General features: G+C 38.5%; 1 long non-coding RNA gene across 2 annotated transcripts; it reads right to left on the bottom strand.

Annotated features, from left to right (window-relative positions):
- Positions 1–1,072: 1,072 nt before the first annotated feature.
- On the bottom strand, positions 1,073–27,651 carry LOC140118056 (uncharacterized). Of its 2 annotated transcripts, none has more exons than XR_011853130.1 (3): positions 27,593–27,651; positions 23,312–23,450; positions 1,073–1,787 (listed from the first exon to the last, which is right to left on the bottom strand). It is a non-coding gene; the product is annotated as an uncharacterized lncRNA (long non-coding RNA). The 2 variants fall into 2 exon arrangements; XR_011853129.1 differs by lacking the exon at positions 1,073–1,787 and adding an exon at positions 11,553–11,766.

The raw sequence follows: 27,651 nt of genomic DNA, 5'->3' as shown, positions 1-27,651 counted from the left end.
AATATGTACGTTCATAATACGACATAGTGTCCACAAATACAGTTTTCAGGCTTATGGGTTACAAGTAACATACATTTAAAAGTAAGGTGACAGTAAAAAAATAGAATGCATTAACATTGTATGGAGGGTGCAAGTGGGTGGTACCGGTAGTTCAAAGGTGATGACGACACTGATGACTCAGTGCCTTGACGACATTCTGGCGCTGCCTATGACTGACACACTGATCAATTGGTAACGCTGTGCAACTCGGTGCCTGTGCAGCCACTGTGAGTAGCCGGGTATTGGCTCTATGGTGAGCTTGGTCAAGTGCAGGATTCTATCACATACTGGCACTCCAATTTATTGGAGGGTGCGGGGGGGGGGCTGGAACATGGTGTCTCAGTATGCAACGTGGAAGTGGACGCTTGATCTGCCTGGTGCCAATGCACTAATTGTGCTAGGTGCCTTCTGCTGCTGGGGCCCTGGTGCTTTGTTGTGTCCTGGTTGTAGTGGTCTTCTTAAACGGGTTTTCCCACGAAAGAAAATTCTCACATTTCAATCCCCTAGTGATGTTAACACAATCATTTTAACTCCTTACTTTACAATTTTAAAGTTATTGCTGTTTTAGCTTCTATCACTCTCTATGGTGCTCAGTCCAAAATCCCAGGGTGTGGGCGGGGCCTCTCTAACAGACACATCACTGTATTATCCATCTAGTTTTGTGGGGTGACAATGTGGTTAGATTATCAGAGTACAAGGTGTATATGCACTTTCATCTGGCTACTGACATTGTACTAACACACTGACACATAGAGAGATGAGACAGATCAGAGATGATGAGATGATTACACAGAGGCTGATAGACCATTACACTGTTACACTCTGGGCTCGGCTACATCTGACAGCTATATGTCTGCATCCCCCTGCCCCCTGATTACTTATCTCCTTGTAGCTTGTAGTTTGCAGCCTCTCTCTGCTCACCATGTGCTGGCAGGCTGTGAATCAGTCACAGCATAGCAGACAGAAACTCAGCTAAACGATCTCATCCAAGATGGCCACCCGACCCTAAGAGAAGTTACAGGGTTGTGTCTAGAGGAAACTGAAATTGTGTACACCTGGACTGATAGAGACAGGTTGGACATATATTTGTAAAATTCAGTATTTTTGTTAATAACAGTGAATTAGAGAATGTGTTTTTTTGTCATCCATAGTACATTTAAGAAACTTGTCTTCATGGGAATACCCCTTTAAGGATCCCATGCACATCTGAAACCTGGTAAGGTTTGACTTGCGTTCCTAGTGTCCTTTCTTGCCTGGTCCTGACCCTCTCCATGTTCATCTTCAGGGCCCGATGGGGCCTTGTGCCTCTCCATGTGCATTGCCAGGGCCTGATGAGGAGTTGGAGCCGTTGTGGCCATTCCTAAAGTGCACTGCTATGTGCAAAGTCATCCTCCTGATGGAGCAGATCATTACCTGTAAGGTATTATATTCTCCCAATGCCTGTGACTAACCTAGTCGTTTGTGAGACAGCATCAGCATGTGTCAGTCATAGAATCTCAGTGAGCCAGCGGCACTGCGTTATTCATTTTTTAGTTAATGCTTTTTAAATATTGGTCTGCAAGTTGTCTATGTGAGTCGATGGAACATAGTAGATGATCAGGGGCTGCTGGGCGGAGGATTTTAATGCCTGCCACAGTCAACAAAAAGTCCAGAATAGGCCCTGGCTGCACCTGTACATGGAGAAAAGTGGCAATGTTTTACATTTCATCTTGTGACGCTTATGGAAAGTGGCCCCCATCACAGTTTTGCTGCAAAACATTAAATTAGTGAAAAAGAACTGTAGATTAGAACTTCAGGCTTGTACATCATCCTGTAGTTAAAAAAAAATATATACATATATAGTCTAGCACTATCAGAAGCGCAATTAGTCTGATCACATGTTTTTAATATTATCATGCTTATTTAATATAATAAACTAAACTTTCAGTGGGTCTTAGATACTGTAAGTCAAAATGTGTCTGTTCAATAACTTATTATATTCCTTCACACCTCCCTGCTGCTTTGGCAATGTGTAATGTCTGCTAGCATTGCATTTACATTCATTGTAGAGGCACAATCCACAGCGATCACAAAACTTGTATTCCACCAAGTTAGCATTTGAGAAATTGATGTATTACCCACATTAATACTTACCATGACTAGAGCCCAAAGGTGGAATAAGGAATAATCACAGGAATATGAATTTAAAAAAACACGGTATACCATGGCACATGCAGAAAGAAAAAATCTACAAATTATGAATAGGGATTAGAAAACATCATTCAAATATATTGCACTGTACAGAGTTTCAAACTGAAAATGTGCAAAAAGACCTGCCAGGCATAAATTTAGTCTCAAGAACTAATACCACAAAAATGAAAATGTTTCTACTTTTATTAGTACAGTAAAATATTTTTAAATGGTGTTTCCCAAAAAAAATTTAATAATTAATTAAAGGGGTATTCCAGGAATCAGCATAATTCATATACAAATGGGTCCTTAAAATATAAGCTTATATGTAATTAGTTGTTATTTAAAATGTTGCTCCCCTTAGCAGAAAATGCTGACTACATAGACTGTAATGAAGAATTAAAATGCTCCTGGCCCTTTAATCAGTCCGCTAATTTCCTCCGCGTGGTCCGTTGCAGAGCATACACAGGACAGAAGATGGCCGCTGGTCACATGTCCAAATCCCATGTCCTGCAGCTGCCTGGGCAGGTCATGTGATCACCACTATGTTTGGCTGTTGTTGGTTGGTTGCAGTGCATCCAGTATGGCCAGTGTTTTGGTAATGGCACTTACACATTATTACTATGGTAACAGAGCAAGAAAACCTGTTACATCATCACTGGGAGCAGAGCATAAGAGGAAGGAGGAGTTACTGAGAACTAAAGGATCTTGGGACTTGTAGTTTCCAGTGGCTGTTATCTTGGTGATAACTTTAGAGAGGCCATAACATTTAGTGAATCATTAAATCAAACTATTTAAACTCCATTTTGCGACTAATGACATTAAGTTTTGTTGTATTCATCTATTTATAGTATTAAGGGGTTTTGTATCAGACGTTCATATTCCCGGAATACCCCTTTAAGGTCAGTCAATTAAGGGATCTGTATGGCATTGTATTTTGGTTTCAGTTTAAACACCAATTCTTTGTGTAATTTTCTTGTAATGTGTATGGGGTACCAAAAGTGATATGTGTGTTAAAATGCACCCTAAAGCCCCTTATGCATGAGGTAGCTGTGAAATGTATGTACATTGTAATAATTCCTTTATTGATATAATAATAATTCCTTTATTTATATAGTGCACACAGATTATGCAGCACTACACAGAGCTTGCCAATTCAGTCCCTGTCCTCACAATCTAATCAATCTACCAGTATGTTTTGGAGCATGGGAGGAAACCGGAGGATCCAGAGGAAACACAGGCATGGAGAGAACATCAAACACTTTGCAGATGTTGACCCCGGGACTTGAACTCAGCCATTAGCTGTCTCCCAAAATTCGACTTGCACGTTAAGCTTAAAGGGGTATTCTTATCTGGGCACTCACATTCAGTTTCATTAATATGCCATATATAAACATTTCTTCAATTAGATGTTATTAAAAAAAATGTTCCTGTGTGAAGATAATTTCTCATAAATGTAGTGATATGGTCCCTTAGAAACGAGATAGCTTCCTCGGATACGGCCACGTCTGCGGGAGAGATTGCACAAAGAAACAAATTGTTTTTGTATATGAAATGTCCGGGAGTTACTACATGACCCACAGCCACCCTGTGGTAATGATTGCTGAATCCAGGTAGTCAGGCAGGACTCAATAGCTCAGGTCTGGCCACCGCTGCCAGAGTGTGACATGGTCGTAACCGAGGAAGCTGATCTCGTTTCTAAGGGACAGAATGACTACATTTATGAGAAATTATCTTCACACAGGAACATTTTTTTAAATAACATCCAATTGAAGAAATGTTTATAAATGGAAGATTAGTGAAACTGAATGTGAATGCCCAGGTGAGAATACCCCTTTAAAGGGGTATTCCCATTTCAGCAAATAAAAGTTATTGTTTGAATAATGAAAAGTTTACAATATAATTTCTATATGAATTCCTCACAGTTTTCTAGATCTCTGCTTGCTATTCTGCTAAAGAAAGATTCATTGTTTATTTCCTGTGGATAGAAATCTGTCCATGGTCACACAGGTGCATGGCTCGTTAGAAAACACAACTCTGATTCTTCTCTGTGATACTAACGAGCCGTGCACATGGGCACCGCCATCTTACCTCCGATCGCCGCTCCCCCGAACGTCATCGGGGGGGCGGCGATCGGTTGCCATGGTAGCCTCGGGTCTTCGTTTGACCCGAGGATACATGGCTTCTGCACATGCATTACAATGAGCCTGTGGCTCATTGTAATGTATAGTGAGCAGAAATGCCATATACTGCGGTACAGTAGTATTGCAGTATATGGCAGGAGTGATCAGACCATCTAGGGTTAATGTACCCTAGAGGGTCTAAGAAATAGTGGGAAAAAAAAAAAAATATATTAAAAGTTCAAATCACCCCCCTTTCTTTAGAACTGATATAAAATATAATAAATAGTCAAAATATAAAAACGGTTATTGACGGCGGTGACCTCCGGAACGGCAAATGGCGCCAAAATGTCCAAAACGCGACTTTTACACCATTTTAGATGACATAAAAAATGTAATAAAAAATGATCAAAATGTTGCACAGTCCTCAAAAAGGTAGCAATGAGAACGTCGGCTCATTTCGCAAAAAATGACACCTCACACAGCTCCATGCGCCAAAGTATGAAAAAGTTATTTGCGTCAGAAGATGGCAAAATTTTTTTTTCTTTTTTGTACACATTCGTTTAATTTTTGAAAATTTATTAAAACGCAATAAAACCTGTATAAATTTGGTATCACCGCGATCGTACCGAACCAAAGAATAAAGTAGAGGTGCCATTTAAGGAGTGTGTGGGATTTCACTATTTAGTATAAATAAGAAAGGCTTTATTCATACATAGTGCAGAGGAATACATAGCCGTGGGTTGAGGATGGGGATATTTCTCTACTGCTGAACTGTTGCGAAACAGAGGTATTTCTAAATATGTATACAGTCCATATGTCTCACTTATAACCCTTATGAATTAAAATGGGTGACATCCCAAACTCCAGCCTGCCCACCAGCGCTCCGGCCTGCCCAAACGCCAGTCCGCACAAACGCAGCGGTAAGCCTGAACTCCAGCACATTCACCCACCATCCCGAACAACAGCCTGCCAGATCGCCTGCCTGCCTGAATGCCGGCCCACCCAGCATTATTAAAAAATATAATTGGGTAAATCCCTTTAATGCTAGGGGATTTATTCAGCTCCTTACTAAATATAGTGCAATAATATAAAATGTCCACACTTACTAAGCATAAAAAGTTAGACAGAAGAACCTGTATGTATATTTATAATAATTCTTAAGATTGTGCACATACTAAAAGCACAAGGATTATGAATACTGGATTGTTTTTTTCATCTTATGCATATTTTAGTTATAAGATAAATGCATGTCCTACTAGCTTTTATAACTCATGCATTATTAATATTATTCTTTTTAATCTCAAAGTTCTTTTCTTACAATCATTATTATCCTGCCACTATGGGAAGAACTGTGCAGATTTTGTCCCCGAAGAAAAGAACTGCTACTATATTACCATTGCTTTAATAATCATTATAGGCCTTCTGTGCTTATTGGACGGAACATGCTACAGGCTTGACTAAATATCAACAGAAACTTCATGAGATCATAAAAAATGTGATATTCACAGTGCATAGTAAAGGACATTACAGCAGCCAGGTTACCTGTTATTAATAATAAAAATGTTATTATAGAACCAACAAAATTAGAATTTTGTTTTTCAGGATGCAGCCACTTTTTCCTTTTTTTTCCTGTCTAGTTCTAAAATATGTTGCTGGGCTCCTTCCTACAAAATCAGTTGTACACGATCTATACACTCACCGGCCACTTTATTAGGTACACCATGCTAGTAACGGGTTGGACCCCCTTTTGCCTTCAGAACTGCCTCAATTCTTCATGGCATAGATTCAAAAAGGTGCTGGAAGCATTCCTCAGAGATTTTGGTCCATATTGACATGATGGCATCACACAGTTGCAGCAGATTTGTCGGCTGCACAACCATGATGCAAATCTCCCGTTCCACCACATCCCAAAGATGCTCTATTGGATTGAGATCTGGTGACTGTGGAGGCCATTTGAGTACAGTGAACTCATTGTCATGTTCAAGAAACCAGTCTGAGATGATTCCAGCTTTATGACAAAGCGCATTATCCTACTGAAAGTAGCCATCAGATGTTGGGTACATTGTGGTCATAAAGGGATGGACATGGTCAGCAACAATACTCAGGTAGGCTGTGGCGTTGCAACGATGCTCAATTGGTACCAAGGGGCCCAAAGAGGGCCAAGAAAATATTCCCCACATCATGACACCACCACCATCAGCCTGAACCGTTGATACAAGGCAGGATGGATCTATGCTTTCATGTTGTTGACGCCAAATTCTGACCCTACCATCCGAATGTCGCAGCAGAAATCGAGACTCATCAGACCAGGAAACGTTTTTCCAATCTTCTACTGTCCAATTTCGATGAGCTTGTGCAAATTGTAGCCTCAGTTTCCTGTTCTTAGCTGAAAGGAGTGGCACCCGGTGTGGTCTTCTGCTGCTGTAGCCCATCTGCCTCAAAGTTCGACATACTGTGCATTCAGAGATGCTCTTCTGCCTACCTTGGTTGTAACGGGTGGCGATTTGAGTCACTGTTGCCTTTCTATCAGCTCGAACCAATCTGCCCATTCTCCTCTGACCTCTGGCATCAACAAGGCATTTCCGCCCACAGAACTGCCACTCACTGGATGTTTTTTCTTTTCCGGACCATTCTCTGTAAACCCTAGAGATGGTTGTGCGTGAAAATCCCAGTAGATCAGCAGTTTCTGAAATACTCAGACCAGCCCTTCTGGCACCAACAACCATGCCACGTTCAAAGGCACTCAAATCACCTTTCTTCCCCATACTGATGCTCGGTTTGAACTGCAGGAGATTGTCTTGACCATGTGTACATGCCTAAATGCACTGAGTTGCCGCCATGTGATTGCCTGATTAGAAATTAAGTGTTAACGAGCAGTTGGACAGGTGTACCTAATAATGTGGCCGGTGAGTGTAGATCTGCCTAAGCAGTTTGAATATAGTGTCTTTTCTCTAGGTAGCATGTAATCGGTCAGGAGGTGGTGAGTGAACTGATATTTAGTTTTTGGGGAGAAGATTCAGGGCAACTTTTTCAATTCAATTCCTGTACTTTGAAGTCAGCAAAAGTGTTTCAGTGGGTGGTCCTGACTGCTATTTTATTTATGAACATTTATACATATAAGATTTTGAATCACTGCAAACCATATATATAAAAAAAGAATTTATTTTGAATGAATTACAAGGTATACTGAATCTTTTCCACAAAGCTGTACTGTATATCAATCTGCTTAACTCCTCCTTCTCTATAACACGCTGACCTGATTTCATAGGTTCCCTTTAAAACAAGACCCTTTCGGAGCAAGCTTAGAACAGAAGAGTGATTTCCACAGAATTCATGTACCGCATAAGAGAATGAGAGGATTCAATAAAGGAGAAAGATTATAGGTTATTAACTTAGCAAAGAGGGTGTGTAAATGGAAATGAGATCTGAGATGTATGACAGTGTGGCATGGTAAAGAGCGTTGTACACTAGTAGGAGAGTTATGAATCTTATTCTGTAAGAAATGGGGAACGATTTGTATGACAAAGAGCAGAGACGCTAGAACAACCACTATTCAGAAAGATCAGTCAGGATGTTATACTCATAATGTATTGGGTCTATTAATTGGAATGCATGCAGGTTAGGGAGTTACAGTTGCCAAGGCAAAATATAATTATTACCTTGAATTATGTTTTTATGCAACATTTATTGATAAAATAATACACAGTTTAAGAAAAATTTTAATCAAGGAATGTTAATATTATGAATGGTAAATTGTTATAGGACAAGCAAATGAAATATACAATATTTATGGTATGCACTTATACATGCTTGCATTAGAATACAAGTAATGTTTGTGCACTTAACCTTTTAATGCCAAAGCCCTTTTTCATTTCTGCGTTTCCATTTTTTTACTTCTTACCTTCAAAACGCCATTACATTTTTACAGTGTTTTTAGTTTACAGAGTTGCATGAGGGCTTGTTTTTTTCAAAACAAATTGCACCTTCTGTTGGCCCCATTTCAGTGTTGTTTACCAGAAACTGGAAAAAATTCAAATGCTCTGAAATTGACTAAAAACCACAGTAGCGACATTTCTCAGGAGCTTGTTTTTTTACAGCTTTTAGTGTGCAGTTCCAATGACACATCCCCTTTAATCTGTAGGTCAATATAGTCACAGAGCTACCAAATTTATATGGTTTTATTATGTTGTAATACCTTAAAAAGTCTGAACTTTTGGGAAACTTATTTCATTTTATCACTGTTTTCATTTTGGGATGCAGGAAAACCTAACAATTTAATTAGATTTTATTGTGATTATCATTCCTACATCCCATATTGAATAATCTGAGATTTGTAAAATAAACCTTCTGTAAAAGGTACCGATATAATTTGGGAAGGCAGTGTGCTTAACTGACCGAGAACTTGGTGCTGACTCCATTATATTTTGCCTTTGAGCATCTAAAACGTCCCCCACATTAGTCAACCATTTGGAGTGCACTACCAATGGAAACTTTTTAAGATGGGCATCACGCTGGAAGGAATAGTTTACTGAAATTAGTCCCCTTGTGTCACCCTCTTAAACTATCATGTCTACCACTACGGTGTGGGCAGCCTTTTTTACTAATTAGAACATTCCTGCTGATCTGGAGCATACCTAAGATGTAGAAATTGATAAAAGCAAGTTTGTGGTGGGTTTAACTCCCCACATAATATGTCTCCATTGATTCCAAAACAGATCCAATACTTTTAGAGTTCCACATGACTACACAATCTCCATCAAGCAAAAGCCACCATTCAAACGCTAGCTCTATATCCTCCTCACACCTCAAAATCCCTCAACGGTGTTTGCTATGGAGGAAATTTAGATACACATAGCATAGTCTGTTGAATCCAATCAAGTACTTTTTATTGTCTTATACTCTTTATACTAAGTGATTAAAATGTGCATACATAAAACTTTGCTTTGATTTTGCCTGAATGGCTTCTGTGTAAGGAGGATATAGAGCTAGCATTTCCAGTCTGAATGGTGGCATTTCCTTGATGGAGATTGTGTAGTCGTGCGGAACTCTGAAAGTATTGGATCTTCTGGGAAGGCTTTCTTCCAGGTTTCAGTGTAGCTGTGGGAATGTTGTATCCAAACATATTGAAAAGCATTTTTACTGTCAGATTGATGTTGGATGAGATGACCAGGCTTGTAATCTTTCTACTAGTCCATGAAGGTGTCCATGATGTATTTCTAAACCAAACTCACCCAGCCATACTTTTGTGGTCCTTAGGCCTCTTTCACACGGATGTTCTGGGGTCGCATATCTGGCCTTTCAATTTGAATCCCCAGCCGAACGTAGCATACATTTGTGTGAAAGACGCCTTAGTTTGTTCTGTGAGGCGCAATCATTATATAAATGAAAAAGGCTTCCACAAAGCTGTACTAACAAAGCTGAAAGCATGGAATGGTTCAAAATATATTTATACCTTGAAGCAATAAGATTTGCCTTCTTGAAGACCAACCTTTAAAAAACAACATCACGTAAAACTTCAACATTGGTCTTTCATTCCCTCTCAAAAATTAATTCATGTTGCTACCACTTGAGAACATGTCTCGTGCAAGTGGGTAGATAGTACACCCTTGGGCTGTCTGTTTTCTTTTCAAAGCAAATCTAGATTTACTGAAGCAGACACAACACCATTAACTGGGCCATTATCACAGACAAATATTGATTACAATCACTTTTTGGGATTTGTAACTAAATGAGATGCAGAAAATGCCACATAACTTTAGCTTTCATTGCATTTTTAGAACACTTTGGAATCATGCCCTGAAATAGATAAAAGCCTCACAGATAAGACTCTAAAGTACACATAGTAGAAAAAAAAGTCAGCTGAAATATTGTAATGCAATGTAATGTAAAGCTAAAAGGATCATATATTATTACTTGCTGGATTCAGAAGTTCATTACTTGTAGTTCTCTAAATAATAATCTTTATTTATATAGTGCCAACAAATTCCGCAGTGCTTTACAAATCATAGGCTAAAAGGAAGTATGTCAGCTCCCCAATCACCCAATAAGTAAAACCAGCATGTAGGACATAGAGTCCTAGAGTAAATTTTAAAATTAGCTTCTCAGTACACCTCTGTAATCTGATGACCTGTCCAACTGCTCGTTAACACTTAATTTCTAATCAGCCAATCACATGGCGGCAACTCAGTGCATTTAGGCATGTACACATGGTCAAGACAATCTCCTGCTGTTCAAACCGAGCATCAGTATGGGGAAGAAAGGTGATTTGAGTGCCTTTGAACGTGGCATGGTTGTTGGTGCCAGAAGGGCTGGTCTGAGTATTTCAGAAACTGCTGATCTACTGGGATTTTCACGCACAACCATCTCTAGGGTTTACAGAGAATGGTCCGAAAAGAAAAAACATCCAGTGAGCGGCAGTTCTGTGGGCGGAAATGCCTTGTTGATGCCAGAGGTCAGAGGAGAATGGGCAGACTGTTTCGAGCTGATAGAAAGGCAACAGTGACTCAAATCGCCACCCGTTACAACCAAGGTAGGCAGAAGAACATCTCTGAACGCACAGTACGTCGAACTTTGAGGCAGATGGGCTACAGCAGCAGGAGACCACACCGGGTGCCACTCCTTTCAGCTAAGAACAAGAAACTGAGGCTACAATTTGCACAAGCTCATCGAAATTGGACAGTAGAAGATTGGAAAAACGTTGCCTGGTCTGATGAGTCTCGATTTCTGCTGCGACATTCGGATGGTAGGGTCAGAATTTGGCATCAACAACATGAAAGCATGAATCCATCCTGCCTTGTATCAACGGTTCAGGCTGGTGGTGGTGGTGTCATGGTGTGGGGAATATTTTCTTGGCACTCTTTGGGCCCCTTGGTACCAATTGAGCATCGTTGCAACGCCACAGCCTACCTGAGTATTGTTGCTGACCATGTCCATCCCTTTATGACCACAATGTACCCAACATCTGATGGCTACTTTCAGCAGGATAATGCAATTAAGCTTTATGTTAATTCTGATTACAATCTGATGACAACCCAACATACATTTGTAAAATCCAATTATTACAGAGACCAAAAAAAATTTGTCTGGATCTACATTTATAAAATATACAGTTCCGACTTATTTACAAATTCAACTTAAGAACAAATCTACAGAACCTATCTTGTATGTATAATAGCAATAGTAAATGGTGTTGAACCTTCTGTCCTACGAGCTCTTTCCACGGTCTTGGAAGGATCCAGCGATCATCCACTATTTAGTAGTTCAGCAGAAGCAATTTTTTCAATGACCGGAGCTCATAATTCCACCATCGTTCACTGTACAATTCCTCCTTATTTGTGCACCACTCCAAAAACGCAAGAGATCACTTTCGGGAATAAGTCACCATTCAGACAAGAAACTTCAAAGTTTTCACTTCTATCCCAGTCTCCTCCATTCACTGTATGTAAGAGACATATCCAGACATAGTGTAGATAGTTTCAAATTTTAAAAGCTTTTATTACAGGTTCTACTCACATAAAAAGGTAAAAATGCGGATATCACAAATTGTTTTCCACGAGGACGCCAATCTTTGCCCGACCCAGGGTTTCGCTTTAACCTGATTTATTTAGATATATTCTAAATATATCCTAATTACCAAAAGACTAGACCCCCATTTTTAACTTCTATATCAAAAAGTGATTTAAACCTTAATCCATTTCTTAGTGCTACAAGCAAATAACTACAGTATGTAAAGTATAATTCTAGAACCCTTATTTTACTACTATAAGCTATTTTACTATGTGTCTCTCAAAAAACATTTTAGTTCGAAATCTATATTCATACCTCTTGGTGCTAAAGTGCCCAGTCTGTAAATCCATTGACTCTCCCTCCTACTCAATACAGTACCTAAATGTTCTACCCTCCAATATGCAGAAATTTTCTCAATAGCCCAAAATTGCAGTTTATCAGGATTAGATTGATATGCTCTTTTAAAATGTGCCGAAACACTATGGGGGTCATTTACTAAGGGCCCGATTTGCGTTTTCCCAACGTGTTACCCGAATATTTCCGATTTGTGCCGATTTCCCCTGTATTGCCCTGGGATTTTGGCGCACGCGATCGGATTGTGGCGCATCGGCGCCAGCATGCGCGCGACGGGGGGGCGTGGCCGAACGAAAACACAACGTATTCGGAAAAAACGCCGCATTTACAAACTGAAAATGTGTTGCTTGGGACGCGCTTACCTTCACTTGGTCCGGGTCGGTGAATTTCAGGGCATCCGGATGCTTTTCAGCGCAGCAGCGCCACCTGGTGGACGGCGGAGGAACTACCTTGATGAATCCCGGCCGGACCCGAATCCACCGCAGAGAACACGCCACTGGATCGCGAACAGACCGGGTAAGTAAATCTGCCCCTATGTGTCATCACCCCTTTTCTAATATTTTTTATGTGTTCCCCTACCCTGGTTTTTAATTTCCGACCAGTTCTCCCTATATATCCCAAACCACATGTACACATAAGGACATAAATCACATTAGATGAGTCACAATTCATATGATCATATACTGTTATTTCTTGCCCATTAATTTCCACCACATTTTTCTTTCTTCCTTTTTCAGTTCGACTTCCCTTGGTATCCCTACAAGGTTTACATCTTCCACAATGAAAGAGACCCGTAGGACTCTACGGGTTTTGTTTTGAATCCTTTATGTAGCTTTTAGTTAGTAAATCTTTTAATGAGCTTTCCTAAACACCACTTTTGGTTTTGACGACAATGCATTGCCCAGAACCGGATCCCCACGTACAATGTGCCAATATCTTTGCATGATAGATCTTAAACCTAAAGCCTCCTTTGAAAATCTTGTAATAAATATAGGTTCAGTGTTTTTCTCCTTCTTTTCAACCCCTTTGTTGTGTATTGTATTCTCCCCCTTGATTTTTTTCACTAACAAATTCTCCGGATACCCCCTTTCCCTGAATCTTTGTTTGACGATTTCTAGTTGTGTTTTTCTGTCCTCTCTATTCATACAATTTCTCTCTATTCTCTTAAACTGTCGTCCAGGGATATTATTAATCCATGGCTTATAGTGACAGCTATCAAACTGTACATAGCTATTAACGTCTATGGGTTTAAAGTAATTTCTACTCTTTATTTTGGTATCTTCCTTGAAGAGTTCTAAATCCAAAAAACAAATACTATCATTTCCTTTTTTATACTTAGATTTAAAATTATATTGATTCACATTTAGAGATTTTATGAATGCATCCAAAATATCACCATCTCCCTTCCATATGATGATGCAATCATCAATGAATCTTTTATATAGCAATATATTGTCTTTGAAGATATTTTTTGGCCCATATATATATACCTATTCCCATTTCTCCATATATAAATTTGCAAACGACGGGGCAAATTTTGCCCCCATCGCCGTTCCGTCTAATTGTAAAAAGAAATTATCGTCAAACCAAAAATAATTATATTTCAAACAAAAAAAGTTTTAAAAATGTACGACGATTGGAAAGAAGGGCAATATTTTATTACTTTTTATACCTCATTTTATTAATTATGTATTGAACATCAATTTAAATCTATATTTATGTGTACTATATGTGTATTATATGTGTTTTTTATTTTTCTTAAGTGAGTTTTTATATATGTGATGTCTTGTTAAATTGATGTATGGCGGATGTGACACTTTAAGTTCCCTTTGGGATAATAAAGTATTATTATTAAAAACCTATACCCTCTACTATAAATTTTTGCTTTCTATCTTCCATATTTTGAACTTGATTTAGTCTTTCTTTTATCACTGTTACTCCAAGATCCTGTGGAATAGATGTGTATAATGATGAGACATCGCATGAACATAATATGATGTCATCATTATTCCAAAAATTCGAGTTTTTTAACAGATCTATAAGGTGTTCTGAATCTCTAAGGTACGATTTCATATTTTTAACTAATGGTTGAAGAAAAAAGTCAATATATTCACACTTTTATGTATCTTTGGCAAAAATATATTACAGGGATTTTTGGGGTTCGTATATTTATATACCTATACAGGCGGTCCCCTACTTAAGAACACTCGACTTACATACGACCCATAGTTACAAACAGACCTCTCGATATTGGTAATTTATTGTACTTTAGACCTAGGCCACAATAAACAGCTGTAACAGTTATCACGGGTGTCTGTAATGAAGCTTTAGTGTTAATATTGATTCTTATGACAACCCAACATTTTTAAAATCCAATTGTCACAGAGACCAAAAAAGTTTTGGCTGGGATTACAATGATAAAATATACAGTTCCGACTTACATACAAACTCAACTTAAGAACAAACCTACAGACCCTATCTTGTATGTAACCCGGGGACTGCCTGTATTCTTTTTCATTCAGAATCCCATATTCCTTACCCCAATTTACCAATTTTTCCAACTCCTTCTTTTAAATGTGGGTAAGGTCTCCTCTCAATTTTTGTATGTTTGTGCATCATGCAATAGTCTATACATTTCTTTATCATAATCACCCTTATTCATGATAACTATCCCCCCCCTTTATCCGCACTTTTTATCACTATATTCCTATTCCCTTTCAGTTCTTTTAGTGCTATCCTCTCTGCTTTGGTCAAGTTATCATTCCAGCTAGTTTTTTTTGATTGTGCAAAATCCCTTAGAACTAGACGTTTGAAGGTGTCTATGCATTCATTACTCCCCATTGGTGGCGGTATAAAATCGGATTTCTCTTTTAATGTGGTATGGCCAGATGTATATTCCATAGTGTTACTTCCTTTATTCATAAAGTATTTTTTAAGATTGATATTCCTTATAAACTTATTTATGTCCACAAAGGTCTGGAATTTATCCAGTTTAGATTCAGGAGCATATTTTAATCCTTTCTTCAATAGGGATGTATGGTTATCATTCAATTCCAAAACACTCAGGTTAAAGATACCTGTTTGATCTACATCTCTTTTGGTTTCTTCTTTTCCCCTCTGTTTTCTATTCCTCCTTCCATCCCGTCTTATTTTCTTTTCCCTAGTCTCAGATCCCTTTCTGGGTGTCCATACCCAAACCCTTGGTGGGGAAAATTTGGACTCTGTTCCTGTGATCTGAGCGGGGAGAAACGATTATGTGTATATATATCGGGGTGGGGGTACACTATTTGTTGTGTGTATTGCGATTGACGGTATCTTCCTGTTTGTGGGGTGTATGGTAGTCTTCCTCCCCTATATTGTCCCCTTGGGGCATAAGGCTCTCTAGGTAAAAAGGATCTCCTCGGAGTATAATTCCTCCGTCTCTCATCCATATATTCATTATAATTCTTATGTGGGTAGTTTGTTCTAAAATCCCCTCTCCATTTCTTGTTCTCATATTTTCCTTCATTTTTATAACCCCCATAATTTGGCTAGTTATTTTTATTACCTTTCCTATATTCTGTTTCCCTATTCCCCATAGTTTTCTACCCATTGTCTGACCGGTTGCCTAGTTCCTCATTTGTCTCAGGATTTTTCCCACTTGTGTCTCTAACTGTGTTTGTGCTAATTTCAACATTAAGTTTCTTCTGCCATTTGTATACATTATTCTCTTTATAATCTGTTTTAACCTTTATGAATTTTTTATATTTCTCTTTAACTTCCTGTTCCAATTTTTTAATATTTCTCTGGCAGATGTTAGAAAAATCTATATAATCATCCAGACCCTTAAAGGGTTCCAATTTCTGTTTGTATTCCTCTATATCCTTATTTATTTTCTCTAGCTTTCTTTTGCGTACCTCTATTATGAATCTCATTACATTAAATGAACACTGGTTAAGAACTATTTCCCAAGCTATATGTTCCTGGATGTCTTTACCATCCATATTTAAGGGCAATTGCCACCTTAGACCATCAGGGATTAGTTCCTCTTTCAAAAAATTTTCCAGTGATGCAATATCCCACATAACATTTAGTTCTTTAACCATCAAGAATTCCAAATTTTTAAAATTTGTTTCCAAATCATCTGTTTTCAGACAACTCTCCATTTGTGTTGGGAAAAAATTAGGGAATTCAGATAAGTTAGAATTACGAAATTCAAAGATATCCATTGCAACATATGTATAATGTTAATCCTACCAATTGTATGAGAAATGCAAAACGTTTGGGATACAAAGTATCCCGTTTGGGATACAAAGTATTGCAATAAAACAGTACAAAAAAAGGTATAAAAAATTTGAAAAAATATTAAAAGTTAATATTAAAAGTCCGAAGTGCAATACACCTGCTGGATCAGGGAAAAGGACGTGTATAATAGTAATAGTAAATGGTGTTGCACCTTCTGTCCTACAAGCTCTTTCCACGGTCTTGGAAGGATCCAGCGATCATCCACTATTTAGTAGTTCAGCAGAAACAATTTTTTCAATGACCGGAGCTCATAATTCCACCATCGATCACTGTACAATTCCTCCTTATTTGTGCACCACTCCAAAAACACAAGAGATCACTTTCGGGAATAAGTCACCATTCAGACAAGAAACTTCAAAGGAACTAGGCAACCGGTCAGACAATGGGTAGAAAACTATGGGGAATAGGGAAACAGAATATAGGAAAGGTAATAAAAATAACCAGCGACTTTATGGGGGTTATAAAAATGAAGGAAAATATGAAAACAAGAAATGGAGAGGGGATTTTAGAACAAACTACCCACATAAGAATTATAATGAATATATGGATGAGAGACGGAGGAATTATACTCCGAGGAGATCCTTTTTACCTAGAGAGCCTTATGCCTCAAGGGGACAATATAGGGGAGGAAGACTACCATACACCCCACAAACAGGAAGATACCGTTCATCACAATACAAACAACAAATAGTGTACCCCCGCCCCGATATATATACACATAATCGTTTCTCCCCACTCAGATCACAGGAACAGAGTCCAAATAGGAATCAGCAAAATTTTCTCCACCAAGGGATTGGGTATGGACACTGTAAGAAAGTGAGAGGTGTCATTTGGGAAAACCGCTATCTGTCCTACAGGCAGATGAAGGGTGTGTGGTAAAAGCCCTGGGTTAGTCTGCGGTAACCCAAGGGTTAATGCAGACATGATAAGCAGGAATAGTCTGTTTTGTCTGTGTTGGCCTAGCTAACACAGACACATTTGTAATGTCCGTACTGGGCCTGCTTATTATGGAGTAGGGGTAGGCAGGTAGTGGGACTCCTACTCCACCCGGGCTTCGGTCCTGGGTTTGTGAATTGCCCACAGGTGCGGGTCACAGGCCTCGTTAGGGCCTGATTTAGTCTGCAGGCCAGAAGCAGTAGGAGAGGCCCTACCTGGAGAGCTGAAAGCGAGATTGCATTCTCACAGCAAAGGTAACTGAGGGTCTCTTGTCTTGCTGCTGTCCAAGAGCAGATGCCAGGCAGCCTGGTACCCGGAAAGCTAGGGTCCGTCAAATGTATTAGACAGCGCCTAGCCGGGCAGGAATTACTTTTGTAATGTTTTTTTGCATGTGCCTAAGCCAAGGCTGAAGTTGTGTTCTGTTTTGCAAGTGTGAATAAACACTTAAATTGGACTTTAAACCTGCGTCTAAGGGATTTTGAACAAATGAAAAAAACTAGATGGAATGATAACTTGACCAAAGCAGAGAGGATAGCACTAAAAGAACTGAAAGAGAATAGGAATATAGTGATAAAAAGTGCGGATAAAGGGGGGGGATAGTTATCATGAATAAGGGTGATTATGATAAAGAAATGTATAGACTATTGCATGATGCACAAACATACATAAAATTGAGAGGAGACTCTACCCACATTTACAAGAAGGAGTTGGAAAAATTGGTAAATTGGGGTAATATATTGACTTTTTCCTTCAACCATTAGTTAAAAATATGAAATTGTACCTTAGAGATTCTGAAACCTTATAGATCTGTTAAAAAACTCGAATTTTGGGAATTCACGTGATGTCTCATCATTATACACATCTATTCCACAGGATCCTGAAGTAACAGTGATAAAAGAAAGACTAAATCAAGTTCAAAATATGGAAGATAGAAAGAAAAAATTTATAGTAGAGGGTATAGATTTTTGTTTGAAACATAATTATTTTTGGTTTGACGATAATTTCTTTTTACAATTAGACAGAACGGCGATGGGGGCAAAATTTGCCCAGTCGTTTGCAAATTTATATATGGAGAAATGGGAAGAGGAATATATATATGGGCCAAAAAATATCTTCAAAGACAATATATTGCTATATAAAAGATTCATTGATGATTGCATCATATGGAATCATATGGAAGGGAGATGGTGATATTTTGGATGCATTCATAAAATTTCTAAATGTGAATCAATATAATTTGAAATTTAAGTATGAAAAAGGAAATGATAGTATTTGTTTTTTGGATTTAGAACTCTTCAAGGAAGATACCAAAATAAAGAGTAGAAATTACTTTAAACCCATAGACGTTAATAGCTATGTACAGTTTGATAGCTGTCACTATAAGCCATGGATTAATAATATCCCTGGACGACAGTTTAGGAGAATAGAGAGAAATTGTATGAATAGAGAGGACAGAAAAACACATCTAGAAATCGTCAAACAAAGATTCAGGGAAAGGGGGTATCCGGAGAATTTGTTAGTGAAAAAAATCAAGGGGGAGAATACAATACACAACAAAGGGGTTGAAAAGAAGGAGAAAACCACTGAACCTATATTTATTACAAGATTTTCAAAGGAGGCGTTAGGTTTAAGATCTATCATGCAAAGATATTGGCACATTGTACGTGGGGATCCGGTTCTGGGCAATGCATTGTCGTCAAAACCAAAAGTGGTGTTTGGGAAAGCTCCCTCATTAAAAGATTTACTAACTAAAAGCTACATAAAGGATTCAAAACAAAAAGAAAAGGGGAGTCCTACAGGTTTCTTCCATTGTGGAAGATGTAAACCTTGTAGGGATACCAAGGGAAGTCGAACTGAAAAAGGAAGAAAGAAAAATGTGGTGGAAATTAATGGGCAAGAAATAACAATATATGATCATATGAATTGTGACTCATCTAATGTGATTTATGTCCTTATGTGTCCATGTGGTTTGAGATATATAGGGAGAACTGGTCGGAAATTAAAAACCAGGGTAGGGGAACACATAAGAAATATTAGAAAAGGGGTGATGACACATAGTGTTTCGGCAAATTTTAAAAGAGCACATCAATCTAATCCTGATAAACTGCAATTTTGGGCTATTGAGAAAGTTTCTGCACATTGGAGGGGAGAACATTTAGGTACTGTATTGAGTAGGAGGGAGAGTCAATGGATTTACAGACTGGGCACTTTAGCGCCAAGAGGTATCGATACAGATTTCGAACTAAATAGTTTTTTGAGAGACACATAGTAAAATAGCTTATAGTAGTAAAATAAGGGTTCTAGAATTATACTTTACATAGTTATTTGCTTGTAGCACTAAGAAATGGATTAAGGTTTAAATCACTATTTGATATAGAAGTTAAAAATGGGGGTCTAGTCTTTTTGGTAATTAGGATATATTTAGAATGGATTTTGGATAAATAGGACTACTTATAAAGAGTTACTACACTTTTTAAAAAAAATGTTTATTATAATTCATTATATGACTGTATTGTAACTTATGGATCTGTCTAGATATGTTTCAGAGCAACCCTTTGAAATTGAGTAGAAAAAATAACATTTAGAGAAAACAGTATATTATGTATAGCAAATTGCCGCTATGAATATACATCTTGAATAGCCATGAGCCAGGAGTAAAGAGGCACTGTACTTTTGGAAATTGAAAAAATCCTTTTTTATTATAATTCACTGTATGATCTTACTGTTATTTATTGATATGTCCAAAATATGTTGTTATGTTGAGAATAACCTTTTAGAATGCAATAGAATTTTTATTGTATATAAAAAATTGTTGTCATGGACATATATATCTAGAATAATCAAGAGCAACATTTTGAAATTTAATATAGGAATAAGAATAGGTGGGAATAGATGAATATCCCCTTGCACCGATGTACCTTACATATGAGTAGAATAGAATATGAATATCCTCATGTGTTAGATGGAGCACATCCGTGAGTTGATGAGTTAACACCCACGTGTTTGTAAAGAGTGTGTTTGTGGGCTTATCTCCAAAAAAACCCCTGTGATTGGATGATAGCTGGAAACCACCAGCTGATTCCCACGTGGGTTAGGAAAAGCAGCGATAAAGAATCCACAACACACAAGTACATATAGAATAGTTTCTTAACAGGAAATAAGATACATTGTGAAGATTGAGCTATTAGTCTCATGTATTTTTGTATTCTTCAGCATATGTTGGGAAATGTAGACGTTGAAGATGTATAAATTAGGCTAGAGGACGGACGCTAATCAAGCCCCGGAAGAAGCTAAGAGGCGAAACCCTGGGTCGGGCAGAGATTGGCGTCCTCGTGGAAAACAATTATATGCACATTTTTACCTTTTTATGTGAGTAGAACCTGTAATAAAAGCTTTTAAAATTTGAAACTGTCTACACTATGTCTGGATATGTCTCTTACATACAGTGAATGGAGGAGACTGGGACAGAAGTGAAAACTTTGAACTTTCTTGTCTGAATGGTGACTTATTCCCGAAAGTGATCTCTTGCGTTTTTGGAGTGGTGCACAAATAAGGAGGAATTGTACAGTGATCGATGGTGGAATTATGAGCTCTGGTCATTAAAAAAATTGTTTCTGCTGAACTACTATCTTGTATGTAACCCGGGGACTGCCTGTATACAGTGACAAGGATTAAAACAAAAAGGAAAAGCAGTGTCAGGGCCTTGGAAGGTAACACACAGAATCCTGCTGTGCTGGGGATTAGTAAGTGCAGGGACTACTTGAACACCACAGAATAGAATAGAGGCTGATCTATCATCACAATTACAAATAAAAGGGTATCCAGTTTACCCTTATGAATAGCTTTTTGAAACATTTTAATTTGGGAGTTTTTTTAAGTCATTTTTTTGTATAACCCCTTTAAGGAAAACTGAAGGCAAATTATGAAAAGTTTTGTATATTATCAATGGAATAAAGCAGAAAAAAATAATTGACCAAGCTTAAACCTATCCAAATAATTCCAGTGATGTGGTGAACAGGTTATGAAATTCTGAATTGTTTCAACATGCATTATTTATGTCAATAACTTTACTATCTCAGCACTATAATGATTTGCTTGATGCTTCTGAACATAAATATTTAGTGTAGTCACAAAATATATATCTTTTGCAGCTTCAAGCTTATTCTGTCTGGAATAACCATTTAATTTTTCTCTTAATCAGCGATGCATACAATAGAAGATAGCAGAGCTCAATACATTAAAAACAAAAATGTGAGGTTTATGTCAAGAGAGTGAATAGTAATATATTTAGAAATTCTACTCATGATCATCTACAACCAAACATCATGAAAGTCAAGGCTGCTGAAATTATTAGCATTCATTATTATCATCAACTGCTTATGCGTAAATATCAAGAAATGGGAATAAGTAGATTTATATTATTTATGCTAGTCCTTCAAACTGAACCCATTGTTTCAAACTCCTGATTATCTAATGTCTTGCTTTTTTTTAATAAGTTCCCATCTTTTATAGTATTTTTTTCTTGAAATAAACTCTTAAAGTGAACCTGTAACCAGCTGGTGACAGTTGATTTTAAAAATGCCTTGTGAGTCATTTCAGCGGTTTATAATAGTGTAGTTTACATTACATTGCTCTGTGAAGGGGAATATATATACATGAGCTTTATAGTTTTATACATGAAGGGGAATATTTGTATATGAGCTTATAGTTTTATATTTTTATACTTTTATACTTTTATATAGCTGGCAAATACTAAAGTTTTTCCTCCTCAGCAATATGCTCAGATATATTACTTAAGATGGCGCCGGCATCCACACAGCCAACACCCTATTTCCAGGAATAGAACAACATTCCTGATTCCAAGAAGGCTTCATCACTCATATCGAAACTCAACGCCCAGGACATTATCTGCCCAGATACTGGAACTGACCAACCAGGGCACATCGGATGCTAGACACATTTGCTTAACCCTAGCCCACTATGATGCTGTATGATGTATAACCACATCTTTCTCTCTTCTGTATAAATCTGTTGACATGGAAATAAAGTTAATCTTGCTGTCATGAAAGCAGTAGTGCGGAGCTTGTTTGAGATTGAGACACTTGCTCTATCTGATTTGAGGTGACTGACCGGACCGGTTAAATGTCGATTACGACCCTGACAGCTCCATGCCAGCAGCGTGTGGTTATTCCTGGGGGTGGGGGCAGCTGCAGCCTGTGTATGCCTATATCTCTTCAAACATTCTTACTCTCCTCCATTCCATCCCCCTCCCTCCCCTGCCTGCTCCATGCACATAACAGGAAGTGGGACCATACTGACATGGGCACACACAGACTGCAGCTGCCTCTCCTGGGACTCACCACATGCTGCTGGCAGGGAGCCAGGTAATGTGAATTAAACTATATAAATTACTGAAATTATTCAGAATGCTGGTAAAGACATTTTTAAAATCAGCATAGCATAGGCGATTGGAACCTGTCACCACCTAAAAATCCCATTCCTGGTGAGAGACAAGAGGGTTTCTCACATGCCGAGAATAGAATTACATGCTGCTCCTCCTCCTCATCAGACAGCATTATACAGCAGTTCAGTAAGGAAAGGATCCATTCATTACATTTGCCAAAGTTGCCAAACTATAAAAAATAAAGAAGAGTTTATTTGAATCATTTTGCTCCACCTCGGTTCGTGTTTTAAGAGTAGCTACTCCCTATTTTGAAGAACTCTTACTCCACTCTGTACAAAACATTATTACAATGTAAAATTCATATAGTCAAAACATCATCTGTTTACTTTTAATTTCTAGTTGTTATCTTTGTAGTAAAGGGGTTGTTAAAGAATTAAAATAAAAATTATATATGGCTGGGGGAGGGCTGTAAAAATTATAAACCCCTTATACTTACCTCTCTCTGTGCTTCTTTTCACCCGTGGCGCCGTCCAACATTGCATGTCCTTGTTTGTATGCCAACGGCGCTTTCCCGGCCACAGGCGTGTGCCTGCTACAGCATGAGTTTCAGCCAGTAGCTGCCTCGCATCTTTGGACTAATAATAAAAATAATATTTGTTTATAAAGGCCATTATATTCCATAATGCTTAACAAATCATGGAGATAATATACAAATAAAATAAGACATTGATAAAACATAGTCATATGGAACAAAAGGAATGAGGGTCTTGCTTGCAAGAGCTTACAATCTAAGAGGATGAGGATACGGTGCAAAGGAGAGGCCTGAGTCCAGCACAACCGCGGGACACAGGGCCTGTGTCTAGGGGTTATGGTGATACCACATACAGAAATGAAGAGATCAGGGTTGGTTTGGTTAGTAGATGATGGAAAGAAAAGAAGAGTAAGGACATGATGTTACAGATTGCAGAGAGAAAATCACTAGTAGGAAGGGGTGATGTTACGTGCAGAAGTATCTAGTTGGGTTACGTTAGCATGAAGAGATAATAGAATCCAAATCTGCTGATCCAATGGAGGCAGTGTAGAGGGAAAAGAGAAGACATCCTAGAACTAAGCCCTGAGGAACCCAGACCATAATAAGAAGAGGATGCAGTCAGAAAGTCAGGTAACCCACCTCCTGCAGTCACATTGTGATGTCATTATCGGGAAATCTAAGAGGCAGAGCTGGGACACCAAATGCATATAGTGGGCAGTGCAGACTGACTGCAGAATGCGGGGTTGCCTGCCTGAATAAAATATATATATTTTTCATTCATGCTGCAACCCAGAAATATGCTAAAAACACATGGTGACAGGTTCACTTTAAGTTATGCTTCTGTGGTAGAATATATATTAGGCATACAGGTATACATCCCTAGGAAAAAAACACTTCTTAATCGCTTAACGCAAAAAGACGTTCCTGAAGGTCTTGTAGTGTAGGGGGGAGTATGAACCCGGTTTATGGGCTGAGCCCTGTTCATATTCACCGGGTGTTTGCTGGACAATAGATTAAACACCCTCAATCAAACCTATAGATTAAACACCCCCAATCAAACCTAGGGGGTCTGAAAAATAATAATTAAAAAAAAAACTTATTAAAAAAAACTAAAAATTCTAATCACCCCCCCTTTCCCTAGAAGTCATATAAATATAAATAAATAGTAAAAATCATAAACACATTAGGTTTCTCGTTTGAAAATGCCCAATTTATCAAAGTATAACAATCATTTTTCACTGCTTTTAACCCCATAATGGAAATTAGTGCCCGAATTCGAAAATGCCACTTTTTTTGCCATTTTGAAAAATATAAAAATTTCTATAAAAAGTGATAAAAAGGTTGTACAGTCCTAAAATGGTACACCAGAGTATGAAAAACTTATTAGTGCCAGAAATTAAGAATTTTTTTTTTTACAGGAGGTTTTAATTTTTGTAAATGTATGAAAACATTATAGAACCTATACAAATATGGTATTTCTGTGATCTTATTGACCCAAAGAATGAAGTCTGAAATCTAAGCACACAAGAAAATGCTGCAAATGCGTTTTTTCATTATTTTAAATGCATTCAGAATTTTTTTACAGCTTCCCAGTACACGTCATGGAATATTAAAGGACACCTGTCATCAGGTCTCTGTCACTTGTCCTGTCACCTCTACCTGTTGTAGCAGTTCACAAGAATCCCATCCCAGCCTTTATCTAGTCAATTCATACATTAATCATTGTAAAATCATCTTTTCTTTATTATGTAAATGAGGCTGGTCACATGGTCAGAGGCAGTGATGTCACCACTGTTCCTCCTCCCCTCTCCTCCCCCTGCTCATGTCTGTGTGTAATGTATAGTAAAGGATTGCTAGTGTGTGTGCTGCATCTGCTGACATGCTGCATCCTCCTGACACACAGACAAAGACATCAGCTACACATGTACCTGACATGTTCTGCTGTAACATGGCTGCAGCCTGGAGCTGTTGTATCTCTCCTATATATACACACACAGGCTGCAGGAGGTGTGGCCAGCAGCAAGCACATGCAACAGCCATTACACCATCATACATCACATCATTGTAGAGGCTGTCAGTCATGCACTGGGGGTGTGGCTGTGCCTCCCACTCATGAATAAGCTGGACAGCACAAATATGCTAATGACTCATTGGACATTTCACAGGTCATTTGCATACAGCTTTAGGACCTCATTGCTTAGGTTTACAGGCATGTAGAGGGACAATGAAGGGATAGAGCCAATGCTTTCTAATGGCAGTTTATGAAAATATATTTAGTTTATGGGGGTTATTTTGCCTGACGTGTTCTCTTTAAATACCATCACTATGAATTGCAATTTGTTATGCAGAAAACAAGCCATCACACAGCTCTTTAAATGGAAAAATAAAGAAGTTAAGATCAATTTTTTTGTGCCATTATATGGAAGGAGTGTAGGGTGAAATAAAATCTTATAAGACTTATAGATGTTCCACATTTATAACACATTGGCCCACCTTTACTAAGGTCCGTGTGCCAGTTTTCTGGGGGACTGCACGTTCAATTCAGTGAAAACTGCTTTTACATGTATTTAAGAAGTGCCTGCGCCACATTTGTATCGCACATAACTGGTTTCTGGCACGGCTGCACTATCCTTTATGCAACACAAATTTTAACACTGAATTGGGCGATCTGGTGCTCATTCGAACTGTGCGACACATTTGTCATGCAAAGTCCCAGAGAAATGTGCGGCATGCCCTATGTTAAGGTGCATTCAAAAAAGGTTGGTACAGCCAGATTCATGAAGAACAGGGGCCAGAAATCTGGCGCTCTCTGCAGACACATTTAGTAAATGTGGACCATTGTACCACAAAAAGTGTTCACAAATTACACCATTGCAAGGGACATAAAGGTAAATAGGTGTCAAGCATTCACCTAAATAATAGCAGGAACTGAATTAAAAAAGGGAAGGGATTAAGTATACTGCATATTCAAAAATTTTGCATTTTGGGGCTGATTCTTAAAGAAAATCATCATGCATGATAAACCAGGAACAATTACCCATAGAGTCAGACACTGTGAGTGATAATCTTTTTGTTTTTCTTATATATATTATCCATGTCCTCCTTCCTTCTAATACAATTGTTTAAAATTATACTTATGAGCCTGAAAGGGGCGTTACCAGAGACACTCTGTTCTGCAGATTCACAGGCTGTTACAATGAGCAGAACATGACTAACCCAACATCCTGCTTTTTCACTCCTCCCAGGAAAGAGCAGGAAGTGCAGGGAGGGACCTGCTCTGCTTATTGTAACAGCCTGTGAAGCTACAGCACTGAGGGGCTTTGGATACTGCTTAAAAAATGGACCAAAAACGGGTTCAAAGCGCCATGTGTGGCATCACCTTAAGGGTGCAGCCACATTTGGTATTAGCGTTGTGTTTACAAATGCAACGCAAGCACGCAAGGGTGGGCCTTGGGCTGATTGCATATCGGTTTCCATGGAAAAGAATGAAAACGTTAACCATTACCTGGTGTCTCCTTACTCCTACCACCAGGATGAAGGATTGTAAACTAAGCACACTGACATACTGGTGTATGTCCCCTCTGACAGGATCTGCTCTTCTTGTAGCTTCTTATACCCTTGTTTGTAAGAATTAAAGGTTTTAAAAATCATGCAAATGAGCCTGAGGGGCTCCATTGACTTCTATGAAGCCCAGAGCCCCTCAAGCTCATTTGCAGAACTTTTAGAGCCTTTTTTTTGGAAAAACTAGGTCCTAAAAATGCTAAAAGAAGAGCAGAACACGATGGAGGGGGCACACACCAGTATGTCAGTGCGCTTGGTTTATGACCCTGCATCCTGGTGGTAGAAGTACTTTAAATACAAATCTAAATAACCTATCTGTATGTAACTTGGGGGCCGCCTGTATATACAATTTATGAAATTAGCTTCAAATACTGCTATTTTACATGTTAGGATATATCCACATAAAACAACGACCTTGACACTTTGTAAATTGTGTTTTGTACTAATTTTGATCTCCAGTGTGTATAGCCCCTTCTATATTTACCAGGTATTTTTCTTCCTTTAAGCGGAATATCTAAGAACATTTTTTGTGTAAATTTGGGTGGTCATAGAGGTTTCCCTGCACAGCATCCCGCCCTGTAGGGTGTACACGTAGCTTAGCACAGAGGCAGGATACAGTCACGGGAAGCCCCCCACACCAGCCCCAGCACTGCCCCTCGTACACGCGCGTCCCCCGGGACATACGTGTCATAGTCCCCAGCAGCGCCGAATAGCGGGTTCTGGAGGCTGACAGCTGCCGCGCG

Source organism: Engystomops pustulosus, chromosome 2, assembly GCF_040894005.1.
Source record: "Engystomops pustulosus chromosome 2, aEngPut4.maternal, whole genome shotgun sequence".
In the NCBI taxonomy this organism is placed as follows: domain Eukaryota; kingdom Metazoa; phylum Chordata; class Amphibia; order Anura; family Leptodactylidae; genus Engystomops; species Engystomops pustulosus.
The sequence above is the reverse complement of the archived record's forward strand: the minus strand, read 5'-3'. Positions and strand labels throughout refer to the sequence as shown.